Below are 25,760 nucleotides of genomic sequence, written 5' to 3' on the forward strand. Positions count from 1 at the left end.
TTTTTTTCACTGTCCTTACCTATTTTCCAAACCTAGTCCTTTTGCTTCACCTTTCAGTCTACGGACAACCCTGTATCTGACTGACTTGTTAATTCTGGGAATGTCTTGCAGATTAATTTGCTTGCCAGAGGTGGTTCCTCTAATTGATGTCTAAGAACCCTAATTAGTTAAGAAAAGTTTTTTTTAACATTTTCATTGCTATTTATTATTATTATTATTATTATTGATAATATCTCTATTATAAATAATTCAAAAGGGCATCTTTCTGACAAAAGACAAGGAGCCGGCTACTAGTAGAAAAAGTACATTTGACTCTGTCAGTGAAAGTGGTAAAGCGATTTGAGAAAATAAGGCAAAGCACTGGAATTATGTGTTAAAACTTTAAATATTATAGACACATTTACTTAATTTCTAATACTGTTGTTGCTTATAATTAAATAAGATGTTTTCCATGAACCATGCATTACAGCAAATATATTGTTTATACAGATTAAATTTTCATCAAAAGGGACGCCTGGGTGGCTCAGTTGGTTAAGCAGCTGCCTTTGGCTCAGGTCATGATCCCAGCGTCCTGGGATCGAGTCCCGCATCGGGCTCCTTGCTCGGCTGGGTGCCTGCTTCTCCCTCTGCCTCTGCCTGCCATTCTGTCTGCCTGTGCTTGCTCTCTCGCCCATTCTCTCTGATAAATAAATAAAATCTTAAAATAAATAAATAAATTTTCATCAAAAATTTTAAGTGTATTTTATTGTAGGATCATGATCAGCATTTTGCAGATGAGAAAAGTGAAATTTAGAAAAGTATGTCTCTTCAAATCCCTCATACAATATCTGGCCTAGATAGAAGGATATACTATCACAATTGAGGAAGATAATTGAGATTACTTAAAATGATAAACTTTACTGTATAGGGTTTTTTAAAAGTTTGCCACAGATTCAGATTCTTTTAAAATATATATCTATTTTGTGTAAAGAGAATGCACAGAGAAGTAACAAGAAAGTGATATATCAGTGCTACCAACTAATGGCTATAATATCATCACCTTATTTATGAACAATGAAACAGTGTGCAATATTTAAATAAATTTAAATAAATTCCTATTTATTTATTATTAAAGAAATTCCTCTAACAAACAGTATGTTTTGAAGGTTGCTAGCAGGAAAGTGTTGTACCATATGGAAGTAATCAGAAAATATGATCTAAAATTCTGCTTTCAAGGGCGCCTGGGTGGCTCAGTGGGTTAAAATTCTGCTTTCAAGAAGCTATAACTGTCAGTACTGAGCATTAGCTATTATATGCTATGGATGAATAACTGAAATCTACATTTGAAACTAATGGTACACTATATGTTAACTAATTGAATTTTAAAAAGTTAATTAAAAAAACACTATTTTATAAAACAATATTCAAAACAGGCTCTTTTGCTTTAAAATACTCACTCTGTAATGAGAGTCATTACTTTTTTCTAGCCAATTCTTACATCACTGTTTATCCCTTCCCTGCTTTATCCCTTCCCAGTATCAATAAAGGCTCAATTGGGTTACCTAGAAGCCATGAGAAAGCTTGTAATAGATCTGGCTGGTTTTGACCAGCAATTTGACCACCATGTGCACAGGGAAGTCTATTGATAAAGGCTTTATTGCAATAAATTGCAAATACATGGATGATTTTGAATTCTCTTTCTTGAGGTCTTGTTTCATGATAATAAATTTAGGATGGCTTATTGGAATGGATGTTATTAACATATTTTCATAGTTCTAAGTACATGGAATTGTAAAATAGATTAATGAATGTGGCATTACTGACAACTGTCCTCATTTTGAAATCAAATTACAGTGTACTAAGATGAGGAAGCAAAGCAGATTTGGGATTATGAGTGAAATAATTTAAAAAAGTCTTAGGGGTATGATGAGACTATTGGGTAATTCAGTAGAAAAATGTCAACTGATTGAGATTCTGTGTTCCCTGATTTCAGAGAGAAGTTAAGATAAATAAGTAACACGAGGAGACTAGGAAGCCAAACATAAGTGATAATTTTGTGCCAGGGTGTGTATACATCTGTTTATCTTCTTGCTTTACCACTAAGGTTGCTCCTAGAGGAGAGTTTAAATATGTGTTGGAGCTAATATCTGTGGATTACACAGGAAACCACATCCTACAGCTCTCCCTGAAACACCCCTTATGATTTCAATGTAATTTGGTTTTTGCATTTTTAGAAATAACAAAATACTTTGCAAACCCATCTACTTTATTACCACCACAAGTGAGTCAGCTGACTCCACATTTTAACACAGTGACAGTCACAGAGGAATGGAGGAATGAGTAGAGTTATCAATATATGTGCTTTAAAGAAGTATGACAGGGTAGCAGCTATTTCCAGGAGCCAAAACATGGGTCAGCAGCTGTGCAGGAAAAGTGATGGAATAAATGACTCATTTCAGAGGAGTTCTATAACATATTAGTTCTATAATGTATCTTCAGCACCCAATTACCTGCTTTGATCTAAAGATAAGGATTTACAGTTAAGGTCCCATTTATGATTTGACTGGTAGGGTCTGAATCATGTTTACTATTGTTTTGACTATTACTTGAAACCTATAGTAGTACTTGGGATATGTGTTGTGTGTTCTGTGAACATGTGCTATTTTTAGATTAGATAATTCCTGTCTTGAACCTTTGTTAATTTGTTTGTTTTTGTTTATTTGATAGTGGTTTCAGTAAATGGATATATCTGAAAAATTGCAAAGCCACTATTAAAATAAGTTATTATTATATATAGCATGGAATTGCACATTCCTCCTTTGAATCCAACAGAGCTTCACCATATCCTTAACAATTTGGTAAAAACACGCTATTATTTTTCTTCATAAAATTTCTCCTGTTAGGCTGTGATGGTTGTCATCAGCAGTAACTCCTCTGAAGGATTTGTCAAAAGAGTTGAAAAAATTGGAAAGGTGTGAATGAAGCTGTTTGCTGAATATAAAGAAAAGAGCATTGAAGTACCATTCACACGCTTGCTTCTCCTTCTATGCTTTCAGATGTTTGATATTTGAAAATTTTGCTTCTAGAAGATATGCCCTATATAATTCTTACTTTAAAGAGCAATTTGCTTTTATAATTTTTTTATTATTCTACCATTCAAGTATTTCCATTTAAATTAAATTCAATACCATTTAAAAAAAATCAAAAGTGCAGCCAGTATTCAATTCCTGGGCTAAATACTTTTAGAAAGCTTTGTGTTATTGAACCTACGGGGTTTTTCTGTAGTTTTAACTCTTTCTTTCTGTGATTTTCCCCATTACTCACGTAAGTGACTGCAATATAACAGACATTGAGGATAAAGAAGGACTGAATAGAACAATCCTTGGCCTCATGAAGTTGAGAATCTAGCAAGGGAGTCAAACAATTCAATCATTCAGAGACAATTTATTGAGTGCCTGGCCTAAGATGAGCACAACAAAACCCCAGCCCAGAGGAATCATTTTAATGGGAGAGATAGATAATAGGTAAGCCAACTTTAAAAAGAAAAAAATCGTACTGGTTTTTCTTTAATAGTGATGCATATTTGAACTAAATAAGCACATTTTAAAAAGAGCAGTGATTGAGAAGAGGTTTTGTAACTGAGTGGTCCAAAAGGGCCTCCCTGAAAAAGTCTGTTTTGAACAGATTTCTGAATAATATCAGCTAGGAAGCTGCGTAAAAATCTCAGGAATGGGTGATTTTTCCAGTCAAAAAACTCTAAAGGCTCCAAAGTCACAATACAGCTGTAAGTTTCTCTAATAAAGTAACTTCTGACAAAGAATGAGAAGAAATAACTAACCCAGGTTTGAAGGAAAAGGGACAGACTTTCTATGGAATTAATATTTAATTAAAGCTCTAAAGGAGGGCGCCTGGGTGGCTCAGTGGGTTAAGCCGCTGCCTTCGGCTCAGGTCATGATCTCAGGGTCCTGGGATCGAGTCCCGCATCGGGCTCTCTGCTCAGCAGGGAGCCTGCTTCCTCCTCTCTATCTCTGCCTGCCTCTCTGCCTACTTGTAATCTCTCTCTGTCAAATGAATAAATAAAATCTTTAAAAAAAAAAAAAGCTCTAAAGGACAAAAATACACTAGAGCAAAATTCTGGTTATGCTGATATACCTAATGAAAGTTCATAAACAAGGTGTGGGTAGCAAAGAGTGTGTGGGAATGTTGGTAAGAAAAGTGGGGAAGAGTCATCCCTGAACATGTTTTTAAATGAAGCAATTCTTGTGTTGTTTTAAAGGGTAAATTGGAGTTTGCCTAAGTGATTAGAGAAGGATGCCTCAGCTTATGGAAGTTCAAAGCCATAAAGATGTGATAAACTACTGCAGATATTTTCATGTATATTTGTTGTTGCTTCTAGTAATGGTGATCTAAAAACTCCTACTTAAGACAACTTAAAAATCCAGACAAAATAGCTTTTAAAGTTAAAAATATCAGAATGATTATAAAAATAAGTGAGGGATTACTGGGCCAAAATACAAAACACAATGAGAGTCTAGAGATATATGCCCTGAAGTCATTTTAGCTATGAGAGCATTAGAAACTGCTAAAACACACTGAGCTGTGTTTTTAATAGACACTTGATACTAGAGAAACAAAATTCAAAATCCAGCAGCAATCAAATTTGAGGACTTTGGTACAACCCAAATTTAAGTTGAGATCCCCAAAGCACAAGGAGAAGCAGAAATAAGACTAGAGCCTACCTTGCCTTCTGTGTAAACTGAGAAAGTCAACCACTGAATTTGGAGTATGATTGTCTTGTAGAGTCTCAGATATAAGAGAAAATCCTGCCAAGGAGGACCATACCATTATTATAGCTCTTAATTATCCCTACTCAATAAGAGTTTCAAATATAATGTCTTGAACATAGCAAAATGGAACAAAGCACACCAAGAAAAACCATTAACAAGATTTGATAGACAAAATGGGATTAAGTATGATGTTAAAATGATCGATAAAGATTGTAAAATGGCTTGATTACTCTAATCAAAGAAATGAGAGGGGAAGCAAATTGAACAAAAAACTGAAACTAAAAATGATATTGAGAAAGATTTTATAAATGAACCAAATGGATACTCTAGAACTTTAAAGATACGACAGCTAATTTAAGATACCACAGGGGTGCCTGGGTGGCTCACTTAATTAAACCTCCAATTCTTTTTCCTTTTTTTTAAACACCTTAATTTTATTTTATATCTTTCATTTTTGCTCAGGTCATGATGTCAGGGTTGTGAAATAGAGCCCAGAGTTGGGCTCTGTGCTGAGCCTGGAGCCTGCTTAAGATTCTTTTCCCTTCTTTTTCTATCCCTCCCTGCACTCTCACTCGCTCGCTCTCTCTTGCTTGCAAATAAATAAATAGATAGATATATAGATAATAGACAAAGCAAAATAAAAGCAGATTATGAAAATAAATATAAAGTTTTTGAAATGAAAGCAAGTTCAAAATAAAATAGAGAAGACCTACACAGCTAAAAGTTCATTCAGAAAATCTACTATTAAGAAGTCAGTATGACACAATGTTAAGATATCAAAAGATTGGAGCATGTACTTTACAGAAAGGATAATCCAAATGGCCACTCATACATAAAAACTGTTTATCTTTATTATGAATCTGGAATTAAATTAAATTAAATTAAAAATAAATTAAAACCTAGAATGACATACTATTACACACTTACCATCTTGGGCGACAGTGAAAATGTCTTGCAAGAATGTGAAGGAATGACAGTGCACATAATAAAAACATATGAGGTAACTTGGACAATATTTAGAAAACTTAAAAATTAAAAAAAAAATTTGGTCCATTCCTAGAAATACAACATGGAACTAAAGGAATATTTTCACCAGGATATGCAAACAGATGATTATAGTTATTTCATTCATAACGGCAGATCAGTAGTGGTATATTTGCACAATGTTACATTAAAGAAGAGAGAATATTAACAAACTGGGAGGTGGGGCTAGGTTGTTATCATAAACAGATCTTCTATGGTGCTAATTATGTTCTATTTCTCAAAATCTTTAAGTTAAAAAAGTTTTCAAATTTATATCTAGATAGATAGATAGATAGGTAGGTAGATGATAGATAGATATCCCAGAAGCTGCAATGCTAGGCTAAGACCAGGCTTTAAAGGGCTTTTCTATGCTCTACTAAAAACTTTAAACCATTCATTATATCATAGCTCAGTGTTCGAATCTCCATTTGTTTCCTCAGTTTCCTAATATTTATCTTAAGGTGACCTGATCCAGACTTTTGATCACCTTTGTCTAAATATTTCTATTTTAACAAAGTCCTTTTGAACACTCAGAGACTAAAACTTAGAAAAATACTCTGATTGTTATCTCACTAGAGTGGAAAATATATAGTTACCCATTAACTAATGATATCCATGTCTACATTAGATCCATGACATTTTTAATTCTTGGGAGCCTTTGGCTAAATGAATTTTTTAAGCTTCCTTTAAATTAAGCTTTAAGCCATCGCCACATGAATAAAATTAAAGAACTAAATGAAAACAAGCCAAGTATTTACAGAGTAATTAGAATGTGCAGTGGAAAGAGTACAATTCTGAAATCATAAAGCCTAAATTAGTGTGATGCATCTTTACCAACCATGTAATCATAAACCAGTTATCTAAATGTGTTAGCCTCAGTTTTTTCACCCATGAAATGGTGATGATAATACTTATTATGCAGAGTTGTTGTGTGGATGTAATGAAGCATGGAGCATGAGAGTCTCATATTCCATGCTAAAATGATAGCTACTTTTATACTTATAATAATTCTAATAATAGTAATTAAATTGTTCAAAATGATAATATTCATTTATATTGAGGCATTGTATTGACTATTCATAGACACATTTACCAAAATAAATTTCATTTTACTTTACTCCCTCTGAGGATATATATTCTCTAATTCAATATGAATCTCATTATGAATAATAATTATCATAATAAATATGCTGATTTTTCTTCTATTTATTTTTAGGGAAGTGTCCTTTACTGTTGAACATAAAGAAACTTAAGCAAGTCTGTCTTATTCAAAATTTTCATGCTGCTTTCTTATGAAACTAGATTATAGAGTTGTATGAAATAAATTCATGCAGTTAAGACATTTATGTTTGGAAAACTGGGTGGTCAGTTTAGTATTTCAAAAGAAGATTTTAAATTTAAACCTTAAAACTGAGCTCTGGGGGGATGAGTCAAGATGGCGGAGAAGTAGCAGGCTGAGACTGCTTCAGCTAGCCGGAGATCAGCTAGATAGCTTATCTAAAGATTGCAAACACCTGAAAATCCATCGGCAGATCGAAGAGAAGAAGAACAGCAATTCTGGAAACAGAAAAACAACCACTTTCTGAAAGGTAGGACCGGCGGAGAAGTGAATCCAAAGCGACGGGAAGATAGACCCCGGGGGGAGGGGCCGGCTCCCGGCAAGCGGCGGAGCAACGGCGCACAAAATCAGGACTTTTAAAAGTCTGTTCCGCTGAGGGACATCGCTCCAGAGGCTAAACCGGGGCGAAGCCCACGCGGGGTCAGCGTGGCCTCAGGTCCCGCAGGGTCACAGAATGATCGGGGGTGTCTGAGTGTCGCAGAGCTTGCGGGTATTGGAACGGGAAAGCCGGCTACAGAGACAGAGACGACAGTCAGCTCACAGCTCGGTGTTACCTTGAACCGGTCGCAGGCTCGGTGAGCTCGGAGCGCGGCCGGAGGTCAGGCAGACGGGAGTAACTGGGCGCGGTTCTCTGAGCGCGCACTGAGGAGTGCGGCCCTGGGCTCTTGGCTCCTCCGGGCCGGAGACCAGGAGGCCGCCATTTGTATTCCCGTCCTCCGGAAATCTACGGAAAGCGCTCAGGGAACAAAAGCTCCTGAAAGCAAACCAGAGCGGATTACTCACCCCGGCCCCGGGTAAGGGCGGTGTAATTCCGCCTGGGGCAAAGACACTTGAGAATCACTATAACAGGCCCCTCCCCCAGAAGATCAACAAAAAATCCAGCCAAGACCAAGTTCACCTACCAAGGAGTGCGGTTTCAATACCAAGGAGAGCAGCAGAATTCCAGAGGACGAGAAAGCTAAGCACGGAACTCATGGCTTTTTTCCTGTGATTTTTTTTAGTCTTGCAGTTAATTTAATTTTTTCTTTTTCATTTTTTTTTTCTCGCCTTCGGGTAAAATTTTTTTTTTAACTGTTACCTTTTACTTTTTTAACGATTTTATACTAATTTATCTAATATATATATTTTTTCTTTTTTACATTTTTCTTAGGTGTATTCTTTTTTTAAAAATTCTTTTTTTTTTTCTTTCTTCCTTTTTGAACCTCTTTTTATCCCCTTTCTCCCCACTCACGATTTTGGATCTCTTCTAATTTGGTTAAAGCATATTTTCCTGGGGTTGTTGCCACCCTTTTAGTATTTTCCTTGCCCCTTCACTTACTCTTATCTGGACAAAATGACAAGACGTAAAAATTCATCACAAAAAAAAGAACAAGAGGCAGTACCGAAGGCTAGGGACCTAATCAATACAGACATCGGTAATATGTCAGATCTAGAGTTCAGAATGACAATTCTCAAGGTTCTAGCCGGGCTCGAAAAAGGCATGGAAGATATTAGAGAAACCCTCTCGAGAGATATAAAAGCCCTTTCTGGAGAAATAAAAGAACTAAAATCTAACCAAGGTGAAATCAAAAAAGCTATTAATGAGGTGCAATCAAAAATGGAGGCTCTAACTGCTAGGATAAATGAGGAAGAAGAAAGAATTAGTGATATACAAGACCAAATGACAGAGAATAAAGAAGCTGAGCAAAAGAGGGACAAACAGCTACTGGACCACGAGGGGAGAATACGAGAGATAAGTGATACCATAAGACGAAACAACATTAGAATAATTGGGATTCCAGAAGAAGAAGAAAGTGAGAGGGGAGCAGAAGGTATACTGGAGAGAATTATAGGGGAGAATTTCCCCAATATGGCAAAGGGAACGAGCATCAAAATTCAGGAGGTTCAGAGAACGCCCCTCAAAATCAATAAGAATAGGCCCACACCCCGTCACCTAATAGTAAAATTTACAAGTCTCAATGACAAAGAGAAAATCCTGAAAGCAGCCAGGGAAAAGAAGTCAGTAACATACAATGGTAAAAATATTAGATTGGCAGCTGACTTATCCACAGAGACCTGGCAGGCCAGAAAGAGCTGGCATGATATTTTCAGAGCACTAAACGAGAAAAACATGCAGCCAAGAATACTATATCCAGCTAGGCTATCATTGAAAATAGAAGGAGAGATTAAAAGCTTCCAGGACAAACAACAACTGAAAGAATTTGCAAATACCAAACCAGCTCTACAGGAAATATTGAAAGGGGTCCTCTAAGCAAAGAGAGAGCCTACAAGTGGTAGATCAGAAAGTAACAGAGACCATATACAGTAACAGTCACCTTACAGGCAATACAATGGCACTAAATTCATATCTCTCAATAGTCACCCTGAATGTGAATGGGCTAAATGCCCCTGTCAAAAGACACAGGGTATCAGAATGGATAAAAAAACAAAACCCATCTATATGTTGCCTCCAAGAAACACATTTTAAGCCCGAAGACACCTCCAGATTTAAAGTGAGGGGGTGGAAAAGAATTTACCATGCTAATGGTCATCAGAAGAAAGCAGGAGTGGCAATCCTTATATCAGATCAATTAGATTTTAAGCCAAAGACTATAATAAGAGATGAGGAAGGACACTATATCATACTCAAAGGGTCTGTCCAACAAGAAGATTTAACAATTTTAAATATCTATGCCCCCAACGTGGGAGCAGCCAACTATATAAACCAATTAATAACAAAATCAAAGAAACACATCAACAATAATACAATAATAGTAGGGGACTTTAACACTCCCCTCACTGAAATGGACAGGTCATCCAAGCAAAAGATCAGCAAGGAAATAAAGGCCTTAAACGACACACTGGACCAGATGGACATCTCAGATATATTCAGAATATTTCATCCCAAAGCAACAGAATACACATTCTTCTCTAGTGCACATGGAACATTCTCCAGAATAGATCACATCCTCGGTCCTAAATCAGGACTCAACCGGTATCAAAAGATTGGGATCATTCCCTGCATATTTTCAGACCACAATGCTCTAAAGCTAGAACTCAACCACAAAAGGAAGTTTGGAAAGAACCCAAATACATGGAGACTAAACAATATCCTTCTAAAGAATGAATGGGTCAACCGGGAAATTAAAGAAGAATTGAAAAAAATCATGGAAACAAATGATAATGAAAATACAACGGTTCAAAATCTGTGGGACACAACAAAGGCAGTCCTGAGAGGAAAATATATAGCGGTACAAGCCTTTCTCAAGAAACAAGAAAGGTCTCAGGTACACAACCTAACCCTACACCTAAAGGAGCTGGAGAAAGAACAAGAAAGAAACCCTAAGCCCAGCAGGAGAAGAGAAATCATAAAGATCAGAGCAGAAATCAATGAAACAGAAACCAAAAAAACAATAGAACAAATCAACAAAACTAGGAGCTGGTTCTTTGCAAGAATTAATAAAATTGATAAACCCCTGGCCCGACTTATCAAAAAGAAAAGAGAAAGGACCCAAATAAATAAAATCATGAATGAAAGAGGAGAGATCACAACTAACACCAAAGAAATACAAACTATTATAAGAACATACTATGAGCAACTCTATGGCAATAAATTTGACAATCTGGAAGAAATGGATGCATTCCTAGAAACATATAAACTACCACAACTGAACCAGGAAGAAATAGAAAGCCTGAACAGACCCATAACCAGTAAGGAGATTGAAACAGTCATTAAAAATCTCCAAACAAACAAAAGCCCAGGGCCAGACGGCTTCCCGGGGGAATTCTACCAAACATTTAAAGAAGAACTAATTCCTATTCTCCTGAAACTGTTCCAAAAAATAGAAATGGAAGGAAAACTTCCAAACTCATTTTATGAGGCCAGCATCACCTTGATCCCAAAACCAGACAAGGATCCCAACAAAAAAGAGAGCTATAGACCGATATCCTTAATGAACACAGATGCAAAAATACTCAACAAAATACTAGCCAATAGGATTCAACAGTACATTAAAAGGATTATTCACCACGACCAAATGGGATTTATTCCAGGGCTGCAAGGTTGGTTCAACATCCGCAAATCAGTCAATGTGATACAACACATCAATAAAAGAAAGAACAAGAACCATATGATACTCTCAATAGATGCTGAAAAAGCATTTGACAAAGTACAACATCCCTTCCTGATCAAAACTCTTCAAAGTGTAGGGATAGAGGGCACATACCTCAATATCATCAAAGCCATCTATGAAAAACCCACCGCAAATATCATTCTCAATGCAGAAAAACTGAAAGCTTTTCTGCTAAGGTCAGGAACACGGCAGGGATGTCCATTATCACCACTGCTATTCAACATCGTACTAGAGGTCCTAACCTCAGCAATCAGACAACAAAAGGAAATTAAAGGCATCCAAATCGGCAAAGAAGTCAAATTATCACTCTTCGCAGATGATATGATACTATATGTGGAAAACCCAAAAGACTCCACTCCAAAACTGCTAGAACTTATACAGGAATGCAGTAACGTGTCAGGATATAAAATCAATGCACAGAAATCAGTTGCATTTCTCTACACCAACAGCAAGACAGAAGAAAGAGATATTAAGGAGTCAATCCCATTTACAATTGCATCCAAAACCATAAGATACCTAGGAATAAACCTAACCAAAGAGACACAGAATCTATACTCAGAAAACTATAAAGTACTCATGAAAGAAATTGAGGAAGACACAAAGAAATGAAAAAATGTTCCATGCTCCTGGATTGGAAGAATAAATATAGTGAAAATGTCTATGCTACCTAAAGCAATCTACACATTTAATGCAATTCCTATCAAAGTACCATCCATCTTTTTCAAAGAAATGGAACAAATAATGCTAAAATTTATATGGAACCAGAAAAGACCTCGAATAGCCAAAGGGATATTGAAAAAGAAAGCCAACGTTGGTGGCATCACAATTCTGGACTTCAGGCTCTATTACAAAGCTGTCATCATCAAGACAGCATGGTACTGGCATGAAAACAGGCACATAGATCAATGGAGCAGAATAGAGAGCCCAGAAATAGACCCTCAAATCTATGGTCAACTAATCTTCGACAAAGCAGGAAAGAATGTCCAATGGAAAAAAGACAGCCTTTTCAATAAATGGTGCTGGGAAAATTGGACAGCCACATGCATAAAAATGAAATTGGACCATTCCCTTACACCACACACAAAAATAGACTCAAAATGGATGAAGGACCTCAATGTACGAAAGGAATCCATCAAAATCCTTGAGGAGAACACGGGCAGCAACCTCTTTGACCTCTGCCGCAGCAACATCTTCCTAGGAACAACGCAAAAGGCAAGGGAAGCAAGGGAAAAAATGAACTACTGGGATTTCATCAAGATCAAAAGCTTTTGCACAGCAAAGGAAACAGTTAACAAAATCAAAAGACAACTGACAGAATGGGAGAAGATATTTGCAAATGACATATCAGATAAAGGACTAGTGTCCAGAATCTATGAAGAACTTAGAAAACTCAACACCCAAAGAACAAATAATCCAATCAAGAAATGGGCAGAGGACATGAACAGACATTTCTGCAAAGAAGACATCCAGATGGCGAACAGACACATGAAAAAGTGCTCCATATCACTCGGCATCAGGGAAATACAAATCAAAACCACAATGAGATATCACCTCACACCAGTCAGAATGGCTAAAATCAACAAGTCAGGAAATGACAGATGCTGGCGAGGATGCGGAGAAAGGGGAACCCTCCTACACTGTTGGTGGGAATGCAAGCTTGTGCAGCCACTCTGGAAAACAGCATGGAGGTTCCTCAAAATGTTGAAAATAGAACTGCCCTATGAGCCAGCAATTGCACTATTGGGTATTTACCCTAAAGATACAAATGTAGTGATCCAAAGGGGCACATGCACCCGAATGTTTATAGCAGCAATGTCTACAATAGCCAAACTATGGAAAGAACCTAGATGTCCATCAACAGATGAATGGATCAAGAAGATGTGGTATATATACACAATGGAATACTATGCAGCCATCAAAAGAAATGAAATCTTGCCATTTGCAACAACATGGATGGAACTAGAGCATATCATGCTTAGCGAAATAAGTCAAGCAGAGAAAGACAACTATCATATGATCTCCCTGATATGAGGAAGTGGTGATACAACATGGAGGCTTAAGTGGGTAGAAGAAGAATAAATGAAACAAGATGGGATTGGGAGGGAGACAAACCATAAGTGACTCTTAATCTCACAAAACAAACTGAGAGTTGCTGGGGGGAGGGGGTTTGGGAGAAGGGGGTGGGATTATGGACATTGGGGAGGGTATGTGATTTGGTGAGTGCTGTGAAGTGTGTAAACCTGGTGATTCACAGACCTGTACCCCTGGGGATAAAAATATATGTTTATAAAAAATAAAAAATTAAAAAAAAAGAAAGAAAATGGGCAAAAGATATGGACAGACACTTCTCCAATGAAGACATACAAATGGCTATCAGACACATGAAAAAATGTTCATCATCACTAGCCGTCAGGGAGATTCAAATTAAAACTACATGGAGATATCACCTTACACCAGTTAGAATGGCCAAAATTAGCAAGACAGGAAACAAGTGTGTTGGAGAGGATGTGCAAAAAGGGGAACCCTCTTACACTGTTGGTGGGAATGCATGTTGGTGCAGCATCTTTGGAGAACAGTGTGGAGATTCCTCAAGAAATTAAAAATAGAACTTCCCTATGACCCTGCCATTGCACTCCTGGGTATTTACCCCAACGATACAGATGTTGTGAAAAGAAGGGCCATCTGTACCCCAATGTTTATAGCAGCAATGGCCACGGTCGCCAAACTGTGGAAAGAACCAATATGCCCTTCAATGGACGGAATGGATAAGGAAGATGTGGTCCATATACACTATGGAGTATTATGCCTCCATCAGAAAGGAGGAATGCCCAACTTTTGTAGCAACATGGATGGGACTGGAAGAGATTATGCTGAGTGAAATAAGTCAAGCAGAGAGAGTCAATTATCATATGGTTTCACTTATTTGTGGAGTCTAACAAATAGCATGGAGGACATGGGGAGTTAGAGAGGAGAAGGGACTTGGGGGAAATTGGAAGGGGAGGTGAATCATGAGAGACTATGGACTCTGAAAAACAATCTGAGGGATTTTAAGTGGCGGGGGGGTGGGAGGTTGGGGTATGGGGTACCAGGTGGTGGGTATTATAGAGGGCATGGATTGCATGGAGCACTGGGTGTGGTGAAAAAATAATGAATACTGTTATGCTGAAATAAATTTAAAAAAAATGACAGTGCTGGATCAAAAATAAAATAAAATAAAATAAAAATAAAATACTTAATTTGAAAATTAAAAAAAAAACTGAGCTCTTTCATCCTTATTTATAGACCATCCTTCATGCTTCATAAGTATTCCTTCATTGTAAACTAACTAATAGTGTTTTTCACAGTGTATATAACTAAAATGGATTTTGTATTCTATTATTTCAGAGTTAGTTGCAGTTTCTACTTCCTTACTTCCTTTTTTGAAAAATAGATTAATTCTACAAAAAGTTTTTTCCAGCTTTATTGAAAAATAATTGACATATTATAATTTGTAAATTTAAGAAATTATTTCTTATAACACTGCAAACTTTTAACATTGTGTTAATTTTGTACAATTTGATAAATTGGTATACATCTGTATTGCAATATAATCTACATAAAAATGTTAATACATCTACTATCTCATATAGTTGCCTCTGTTTTTTATGCATGTATGGTAAGGAATTTTAAGATCTACTCTCTTAGCAACTTTTATGTATATAGTACAGTAGAGATAAACTTCAGAGGTCTTGTGGGTTTTGTTCCAGACCGCCTCAATAAAGTGATTATCTCAATAAACTAAGTCAAATCATAATTATTTTTTTTTTGGTTTCCCAGTGCAAATAAAAAATTATGTTTCCCAGTGCATACAAAAAATAAACACTATACTGTACTGTTCAAAAGCATTATGTCTTTAAAGAAAAACAATGTATATACCTTAAGTAAACTAGTTCTGAGTTTTCAGTGGGTCATAATTACTGATCACAGATCACCATAACAAATACAATAATAATGAAAAAACTTGAAATATTGCAAGAATTACCAACATGTGACAGAGAGACACAAAATGAACAAATGTTGTTAGAAAAATGGTGGCAGCAGACCTATTTTATACAAGATTGCTATAAACTTTCAACTTGTAAGAATGTGATATATGCAAAATTTAATAAAGGGAAGCACAATTTAAAAAAGTATGTATATATTATTAACTATGACCATCATGCTGTACATTAGATCCCCAGAACTTTTTCCTATTATAAATGCAAGTTTGTGCCCTTTGACCACCTTATTCCACCCCAGGTTCACCCCTTGTCAACTCAACTCTAAGTTTCCATTAGTTTGCTTTTCCTTCAGATTCTTTATGTAAGGGATATCATAATACATAAATTAAAAAATATATAAAATCTTTGAAATATTTCACTTAGTATAATACCTTCAAGATCCATCCATGGTATTGTAAATGGCAGTATTTCTTAATTTTTCATGGTAGTATTCCATAGTATATATTTACCATACTTATTTTATTCATTCATCCATTAATGGATACTGAAATTATTTCCATCTCTTGCTTAGAGTTAATAATTTTATAATGAACATAAGAGTGCAGATATGTCTTCGAATAGTGACTTTGTTTCCTTTAGATATATACCTAGAAGTGGGATTACTGAATCATATGGTAATTTTACTTTTAATAATATGAATAGTCTCTATACTGTTTTCCATACAAATTTATATCCCTATCACAGTGCCTAAGTTCCCCATTTTACCCAATATTTACCAAAATTTGTTAGTTTTAATTTTTTGGTAGTATATATTCTAATAGGTAGTAATATCTTGCTGTGTTTTTCAGAGGTAAACAAAAACAACAACATAATGACTTTGCCCTGAGTTTTTTACATTGAGCACTTTTTAATGCTCCTGTTGGTCATTTATATAACTTTTTTGAAAAAAAAAGTCTATTGAGATCCTTTTGCTGTTTTTTTAATTATATATTTTTTTCTCTTTGTATCTTTTGGTTATTAACCTCTTTTCAGATATAAGATTTGTAAGTATTTTCTTCCATTCTGTGGATTGTGTTGTCATTCCCCCCCCCTTTTTTTTGGCAATGCAGAAACTTTAGTTTTATGTAATACCATTTATTTATTTTTGCTTTTTTTGCTTGTGTTTTTGGTCTGGTATCCAAAAAACTATTGGCAAGACCAATGTCAAGGAGAATTTTTCCTATGTTTTCCTTTAGGAAATTTAGTTTCATGCATCACATTTAAGTCTTTAATCTATTTCAAGTTAAGATTTACGAGTGATATAAGGTTCCAGTTTCATGCTGGTTTATGTGACTATTCAGTTTTAAATATCATTTACTGAACAGACTATCTTTACCCATTACATATGTTGGCCCCTGACAAATATTAGGTGACTGTATAAAAGAATTTATTTCTGGACTCTCAATTCTGTTCTACTTGTTTATTGGTCTGTTTTTATGCCAGTATACTTTATTGTTTTGAGCATGAGGGCTTTGTAGTATAGTTTCAAATCAAGAAGTGTAATTTCACTTCTTCATTCTTTCTCAGAACTGCTTTATTTGTTGTCTTTTATGGTCTCATATAAATTTTAGGATTCTTTACTTACTTCTGTAAAAACACAATATTGGATTTTTTTAAAGATAATTTATTGGCGAGCCTGGGTGGCTCAGTGGGTTAAGCTGCTGCCTTCGGCTCAGGTCATGATCTCAGGGTCCTGGGATCGAGTCCCGTATCGGGCTCTCTGCTCAGCAGGGAGCCTGCTTCCCTCTCTCTCTCTCTCTGCCTGCCTCTCCGTCTACTTGTGATTTCTGTCAAATAAATAAATAAATAATCTTTTTAAAAAAAAGATTTTATTTATTTATTTGACAGAGAGAGATGACAAGCAGGCAGAGAGGCAGGCAGAGAGAGAAGAGGTAGCAGCTTCCTGCTGAGCAGAGAGCCTGATGCGGGGCTCGATCCCAGGACCCTGGGATCATGACCTGAGCCGAAGGCAGTGGCTTAACCCACTGAGCCTCCCAGGCACCCCTAACATTGGATTTTTGTTAGGAATTGAATTTACAGATGGTTTTCGGTAGTATGGACATTTTAACAATGTTAATTCTTACCATTCATAAATATGAGCTATCTTTCCATTTGTGTCTCCTTCAATTTCTTTATCAATATCATAGATTATGGGGTACAGATCTTTCATCTTCTTAGTTAAATCTTTTCCTAAGTATCTTATTATTTTTGATGCTATTGTGAATTAGATTGTTTTCTTTATTTTTTCAGATAGTTCATCATTAGAGTGTTAAAATGCTCCTGTCTTGTGCTTACTTTGGCAGCACATATACTAAAATTGGAATCATGCATAGAAGATTAGCATGATCATTGAGCAAGGATGACATGAAAAACTGTTAAAAAAATGAAACAAAACAAAATTCTTGTCTTTTATATATTGATCTTGTATTTGGCAGCTTTATTAAATTTGTTTATTCAAAAATTTTTGTGAAGTTTTTAGGATTCTTTTACATGTAAGTTCATGTTATCCAAAAAAAGAAAATTTTACTTCTTCCTTTTTTTTTTTTTTTTTGGAGTCTTTTATTTCTTTGTGTTCCTTGTTTCTCTGGCTAGGACATCCAGTACTATGTCAAATGAGAGTAGTGAAAGTGGACACACTTGTCTTTTTTCTGATCTTTATGGGGAAAACTTTGAAACTTTTTTGATTGAATATGAGATTAGCTCTGGGCTTGCAATATGTGCTTTTTCTTTAATGGATTTTTTAAATTATTTTTTTAAATTTTTTATAAACATATAATGTGTTTATATCGCTAGGGGCACAGGTCTGTGAATCACCAGGTTTACACATTTCACAGCACTCACCATCACTCACCATAGCACCTGCCCTCCCCAATGTCCATACCCCCACCATCCTCTCCCAAAACACCCCCCCCAGCAACCCTCAGTCTGTTTTGTGAGATTCAGTCTTTTATGGTTTGTCTCCCTCCCAATCCCATCTTCATTTATTTTTCTTTTCGTACGCCCAAAACCGCCTATGTTGCATCTCCACTTCATCATATCAGGGAGATCATATGATAGTTGTCTTTCTCAGATTGATTTATTTCGCCAAGCATAATATCCTCTAGTTCCATCCACGTCATCACAAATAGCAGGATTTCATTTCTTTTGATGGCTGCATAGTATCCCATTGTACATATATACCACATCTTATTTATTGATTCATCTGTTGAAGGACATTTAGGTTCTTTCCATAGTTTAACTATTGTGTACATTGCTGCTATAAACATTTGGGTGCATATGCCCCTTCAGAATGCCACGTTTGTATCTTTAGGGTATATACCCAGTACTACAATCACTGGGTCATAGGCTAGTTCTATTTTCAGCTTTTTGAGGCACCTCCACGCTGTTTTCCAGAGTGGTTGCACCAGCTTGCATTCCCACGTACAGTGTAGGAGGGTTGCCCTTTCTCCACATCCTCGCCAGCATCTGTCATTGACTGACTTGTTCATTTTAGCCATTCTGAAAGGGGTGAGGTGGTATCTCATTCTGGTTTTGATTTGTATTTCCCTGATGCCGAGTGATGTGGAGCATTTTTTCATGTGTCTGTTGGCCATTTGGATGTATTCTTTGCAGAAAAGTCTGTTCATGTCCTCTGCCCATTTCTTTATTGGATTATTTGGTCTTAGGGAGTTGAGTTTGATAAGCTCTTTATAGATTTTGGATAGATACTGGCCCTTTATCTGGTATGTCATTTGCAAATATCTTCTCCCAGATAACTTCTGACAGTCATCTTTTGGCTTTGTTAACTGTTTCCTTTGCTGTGCAAACAAAAGCTTTTTGATCTGATGAAATCCCAATAGTTCAATCTTGCCCTTGCTTCCCTTGCCTTTAGCGATGTTCCTAGGAAGAAGTTGCTGCTGCTGAGGTCAAAGAGGTTGCTACCTGTTCTCTCCTCAAGGATTTTGATGGATTCCTTTCTCACATTATGCTTCTTCATCCATTTCCAGTCTATTTTCATGTATGGTGTAAGGAAATGGTCCAACTTCATTTTTCTGCATGTGGCTGTTCAATTTTCCCAACACCATTTGTTGAAGAGGCTGTCTCTTTTCCATAGGACATTCCTTCCTGCTTTGTTGAAGATTAGTTGACCATAGAGTTGAGGGTGTATTTCTGGGCTCTCTATTCTGTTCCATTGATCTATGTCTGTTTTGGGGACAGTTCCCTACTATCTTGATAATGACAACTTTGTAATAGAGCTTGAAGTCTGGAATTGTGATGCCAACAACTTTGGCTTTCTTTTTCAATATACCTCTGGCTATTCGAGGTCTTTTCTGGTTCCATATATATTTTAGGATGATTTGTCCCATTTCTTTGAAAAAAAAACGGATGGGATTTTGATAGGGATTGCATTAAATGTGTAGATTGCTTTAGGTAGCATAGACATTTTCACAATATTTGTTCTTCCAATACAGGAGCATGGAACATTTTTCCATTTCTTTGTGTCTTCTTTAATTTCTTTCATGAGTACTATAGAGTTTTCTGAGTATAGATTCTGTGTCTCCTTGGTTAGGTTTATTCCTAGGTATCTTAGGGTTTTGGGTGCAATTGTAAATGGGATTCACTTCTTAATTTCTATTTCTTCAGTCTTGTTGGTATAAAAAAAAGCAACCAATTTCTGTTCATTGATTTATATCCTGACACTTTACGGAATTCCTATACAAGTTATAGCAGATTTGGAGTGGAGTCCTTTAAGTTTTCCATATACAGTATCATATCATCTGCAAACAGGGATAGTTTGACTTCTCTTCTGCCAATTTGGCAAAATTTGGATGCCCTTAATTTCTTTTTGTTGTCTGATTGCTGAGGCTAGGACTTCTAGTACAATGTTGAATAGCAGTGGTGATAACGGATATCCCTGCCGTGTTCCTGACCTCAGCGGAAAAGTATTCAGTTTTTCGCCATTGAGAATGATATTTGCAGTGGGTTTTCATAGATGGCTTTGATAATATTGATAATATGTGCCCCCTATGCCTACACTTTGAAGAGTTTTAATCATAAAGGGATACTGCACTTTGCAAAATGCTTTTTCAGCATCTATGGAGAGAATCATATGGTTCTTGTTCTTTCTTTTATTAATGTGTTGTATCACATTGATTGATTTGCAGATGTTGAACCAACCTTGTAGCCCTGGAATAAATCCCAGTTGGTCGTGGTGAATAATCCTTTTAATGTACTGTTGAATCCTATTGGCTAGTATTTTGGTGAGAATTTTTGCATTCGTGTTCATCAAGGATACTGGTCTGTAGTTCTCTTTTTTGATGGGATCCTTGTCTGGTTTGGGGATCAAGGTGATGGCTGGCCTCAGAAAAAAAAAGAGTTTGGAAATTTTCCTTCCATTTCTATTTTTTTAGAACAGTATCAGGAGAATAGGAATTAATTCTTCTTTAAATGCTTGGTAGGATTAAATGGGAAGCCATCTGGCCCGGGCCTTTTGTTTGTTTGGAGATTTTTGATGACTGTTTCAATCTCCATACTGGTTATGTGTCTGTTCAGGTTTCCTATTTCTTCCTGGTTCAGTTGTGGTAGTTTATATGTCTCTAGGAATGTATCCATTTCTTCCAGATTGTTGAATTTGTTGGCGTAGAGTTGCTCATAGTATGATCTTATAATTCTTTGTATTTCTTTGGTGTTGCTTGTGATCTCTCCTCTTTCATTCATGATTTTATTTATTTGGGTCCTTTCTCTTTCTTTATCAATCTTATTAATTCTTTCAAAGAACCAGCTCCTAGTTTCGTTGATTTGTTCTATTGTTTTTTGTTGTTGTTGGTTTTATGTGGTTTTACTTTGTTTGTTTATTTGTTTCTATTTCATTGATTTCTGCTGTGATCTTTATTATACCTCTTCTCCTGATGGGTTTAGGCTTTCTTTGTTGTTCTTTCTGCAACTCCTTTAGGTGTAGGGTTATGTTGTGTATTTGAGATCTGAGAGAGAAGCGTGGTTGCACACGTCTGTTACTGCGCTCCCCAGGAGCAAGTCTGTGAAGGCGCAGCACGCCGCCCCAGGAGAAGAGAAGGAGCCGTTGGCCTTGTGGTCGGGAAAAGGTCGGAAAGCAAGATAGCCTGCTGTGGCAGGAACAGCAGGCCGGTGGCAATACAAGTGCCACCCGCTCCCTGTGCGAAGAGACAAAGACTGGTTCCTAAGGAGACATGAGGGGACGACTAGGGTAGGGACGCGTGCTCCACTCTGAGGAAGGAGTCTGGGCAGAAGGCAGGCCTGTCCTGTGCCTCTGCTCCCAAGGGGACAGCATCTCCTTGACCACCTGTCCGTAGGGCAGACTTGGGCTACCTACCTGGCGCCATACCCGGAACTCGCAGAAACAGCCCCCTCGAGAAACGGGCAGTCAGATGCCATCTTCCTCCAAGATGTGCCAGCGTTTTCGGTGGCAGGGGTTTGCCGGGGAAGGAGTGGGGACAATCCCCCAAAGCTCCCCCTCCAGTGAATGGGCGGTGTTCAGGGATCCTGTCGCCTCACCTCTCCTGTGGGGAAGGAACTGGCCTTGTCCACGAGTCCGACTGAGGGCCAGTGCAAAATGCCAAGCCTTGCCTACACCGGGAGATGGCAGTGTGCATTGAGTGCCATCCTAGGCCATGCACGCTGCTGCAGGGTTGTGACTGTGTCTGCTTAGTTCGGCCTGGCAGGGTGAACCCAGGGCGCCAACATGGAGCCCGGGAAAGCAAGGCCCAAGAGGGACCAGCTCTCCCACAGCTCTTCTTCCCTTACGCAACAGAGCGAACACCCAAAGCCTTGCTGAGGGAGCAGCAGCGAAGTATCGTTCGCGCCAAGCTGAAAACCTCTGCGAAAGCATAGTAGTCGCTGGGAAATCAGAGTCGGTTCTGTGGGCTGCTGTTGCTGCTCGCCTTATCCTAGTATTCGCAGCACGGCGGGAGAAACCCTCATAGAGTGAAAGCCTCTTTGCCCAGGCATCCCATCTGGGAAAGCACAGCATTCTTTGGGAAATCAGAGTCGGGAGTGTGGGATGCTGCTGCTGCTTGCCTGAGCAAGACTCCACAGCACGGTGTAATAAACCTGCATGGAGCGAAATCCTCTTTGCCTGGGCATCCCCTCTGCCTGAGAGTGAACCGTGGTTGCGCCTGTGGAAAGAGCCTTAAGGAAAGGGACATGTCTGTCACTGGGCTCCCCAGGATCCTGTCTGGGGAAAGAGCAGCACGCTGTCCCAGGAGAAGAGAAGGAGCCGTTGGCCTTGTGGTCGGGAAACGGTCACGAAGCTGGAGAGCCGGCCCTGGCAGGAACAGTGGGCTGGTGGCAAGACAAGTGTCACCCGCTCCCTGTGCAGAGAGACGAAGCCTGGCTGCTAAGGAGATATGAGGGGACGATTGGGCAGGGTAGTGTGCTCCAATCTGAGGAAGGAGTCTGGGCAGAAGGCAGGCCTGTCCTGTGCCTCTTTTCCCAAGGGGACAGCATCTCCTTGGCCACCTGTCCAGAGGGAAGACGTGGGCTTGCCACCAAGCTCCCGGCCCTGAACTCGCAGAAACACCTCCTTGAGGAACAGGCAATCAGATGCCGTCTTCCTCCAGGATGTGGCAGCCTTGGCAGAGGCAGGGGGTGTCCCGGGAAAACAGGGACAGTTACCCATTACTCCCCATCCCAGGGCACAGGCGGTGTGCAGTGATCCTCTCGCGTCTCCTCAAGGATGGGGAAGGCACTGGCCTAGTCCCCTGTCCACCTGAACACCAGAGCAAAAGTGCAGGCCTTGCCTACGCCGAGAGATGGCATTGTGAGCAGAGTGCCATCCTAGGCCACGCCCGCTAATGCAGGGTCGAGGCTGTGTCTGCTTATTTCAGCTTGTCAGGATGAACCCAGGATGTGAACTTGGAGCCCAGGATAGCAAGGCCCTAGAGGCACCAGCTCTCCCGCACCTCTTCTTCCCTGACGTGACTGATGCCTTGCTGAGGAAGCAGCAGTGAAGTGCTGTTCGCTCCAAGCCAAAGCCTCTGCAAAAGCACAGCATTCGCTGAGAAATCAAAGTCGGTTCTGCGAGCTCTACTGCTGCTTGCCTGAGCCCAGTCTCACGGTGGGAGAAACCCGCATACAGTGAAAGCCTTATTGCCCGGGCATCTCCTCTGGGAAAGCACAGCATTCATTGGGAAATCAGAATCGGATGTGTGGGATGCTGCAGCTGAATGCCTGAGCTAGTCTCTGCAGTATGGTGGAAGATACCCACATGGAGCAAAATCCTCTTTGACCTAGCACCCCTTTGCCTAAGAGAGAAGCATGGTTGCACATCTGAAAGGGCCTTAAGGAAAGGGACACGTCTGTCACCGAGCAAGTCTGGGGAAGGCGCAGCACGCCACCCCAAGAGAAGAGAAGGAGCCGTTGGCCTTGTGGTCGGGAAACGGTCGGGAAGCAGGAGAGACTGCCCTGGCAGGAACAGCGGCCGGGGGCAATACAAGTGCACCCGCTCACTGTGCAGGGAGACGGAAGCCTGGCTGCTACGAAGACAGGAGGGGATGGGTAAGGCAGGGCGCGTGCTCCACTCTTAGGAAGGAGTCTGGGCAGAAAGCATGCCTGTCCTGAGCCTCTGGGCCCAAGGAGAAAGCAGCTCCTTGGCCACCTGTCGCTGGGGCAGACATGCGCTAGCCACCAGGCGCCTACGATGAACTCGCAGAAACAGGTCCCTGAAATAACGGGGAGTCAGATGCCGTCTTCCTCCAGATTGTGGAAGCTTGGAGGAGGCACTGGGTTTAAGGGGAAGGAATGGTGACAGTCCCCCAAAGCTCCCTATTCAGTGCACGGGGGGTGTGCATGGATCCTGTCATCTCTCCTTTCCTGTGTGGAAAGCACTGGCCTAGCCCGCCTGAGAGCCAGAGTAAAAGGAAAAGCGATGCCTACACTGGGAGATGGTAGTGTGCATAGGGTGCCATCCTACGCTACGCACGCTACTGCAGGAATCCGACTGTGTCTGCCTTGTTCGGCCAGGCAGGGTGAACCCAGGACGCGAACATGGAGCCCGGGAAAGCAAGGCCCAATAGGCACCAGCTCTCCCGCAGCTCTTCTTCCCTGACGCGAACCAAGCCTTGCTGAGGAAGCAGCAGCGAAGCGCTGTTCGCTCCAAGCCAAAGCCTCTGCGAAAGCACAGCATTCGCTGAGAAATGTTCTGCGGGCTGCTGCTTCTTGCCTGAGCCCAGCCTCGCGGTAGGAGAAACACGCATACAGCGAAAGCCTCTTTGCCTGGGCATATCCTCTGGGAAAGCTCAGCCTTCCTTGGGAAATCAGAGTTGGGTTTGGGGATCCTGCTGCAGCTTGCCTGGGCTAGTCTCCGCAGCTCGGTGGAAGATACCCGCATGGAGCGAAATACCCTTTGCCCTAGCATCCCCTCTGCCTGAGAGGGAATCAAGTGTAGGGAAGGCACAGCACGCCGCCCCGGAGAAGAGAAGGAGCCGTTGGCCTTGGGGTCGGGAAACGCTCGGGAAGCAGGATAGCCTGCCGTGGCACGAACAGCAGGCCAGTGGCAAGACAAGTGTCACCCGCTCTCTGTGCAGAGAGTTGGAAGCCTGGCTGCTAAGGAGACATGAGGGGACGACTAGGGCATGGTCGCGTGCTCCACTCTGCGGAAGGAGTCTGGGCAGAAGGCAGGCCTGTCCTGTGCCTCTGGTCCCAAGGGCAAAGCATCTCCTTGGCCACGTGTCCCAACGGCAGACTTGGGCTTGCCACCAGGTGCCATATGCTTAACTCGATGAAACAACCCCATGGAGAAACGGGCAGTCAGATGCCCTCATCCACCAAGATGTGGCAGCGATGTGGGTGGCAGGGGGTGTGCCGGGGAAGGAGTGGAGACAGTCCCCAACAGTTCCCCATCCCAGTGCACGGGCCGTGTGCAGAGATCCTGTCGCCTCCTCTCTCCTGTGGTGAAGGCACTGGATGAGACCGCAAGTCTGCCTGAGCGCGGGAGCAAAAGAAAAAGCTTTACCTACCCCAGGAGATGGTAATAGGCATAGAGTGCCATGCTAGGCCACGCACGCTGCTGCAGGGTTGTGACTGTGTCTGCTAAGTTCGGCTTAGCAAGGTGAATCCCAGGCGTGAACTTGGAGTCTGGGAAAGCAAGGCCCAAGAGGCACCAGCTCTCTTCTTCCCTGCCGCGTCAGAGCGAGCGACCAAAGCCTTGCTGAGGAAGCAGCAGCGAAGTGCGGTTTGCGCCAAGCTGAATACCTCTGCGAAAGCATAGCTGTCGCTGGGAAATCAGAGTGGTTCTGTGGGCGGCTGTTCCTGCTTGCCTTAGCCTAGTATTTGCAGCACAATGGTAGAAACCCGCATAGATCAAAAGCCTCTTTGCGCGGGCATCCCCTATGGGAAAGCACAGCATTCTTTGGGATTTCAGAGGTGGGTCTGTGGGATGCTCCTGTTATCCTGAGCTGGTCTCCACAGCACGGTGTAATAAACCCACATGGAGCGAAATCCTCTTTTCCTGGGCATCCCGTCTGCCTGAGAGAGAAACGTGGTTGCA

General features: G+C 40.0%; 1 protein-coding gene and 1 pseudogene across 3 annotated transcripts in view; both read left to right on the forward strand.

Annotated features, from left to right (window-relative positions):
* The window catches only part of LOC131820358 (conserved oligomeric Golgi complex subunit 2-like), a 263,130-nt gene that overhangs the window by 147,258 nt on the left and 90,112 nt on the right, over positions 1-25,760 (forward strand). The gene's annotated exons all lie outside the window — the stretch shown is intronic.
* On the forward strand, positions 17,547-17,663 carry LOC131820718 (U6 spliceosomal RNA; annotated as a pseudogene).

This window comes from Mustela lutreola, chromosome 18, assembly GCF_030435805.1.
Source record: "Mustela lutreola isolate mMusLut2 chromosome 18, mMusLut2.pri, whole genome shotgun sequence".
Taxonomy (NCBI): Eukaryota; Metazoa; Chordata; class Mammalia; order Carnivora; family Mustelidae; genus Mustela; species Mustela lutreola.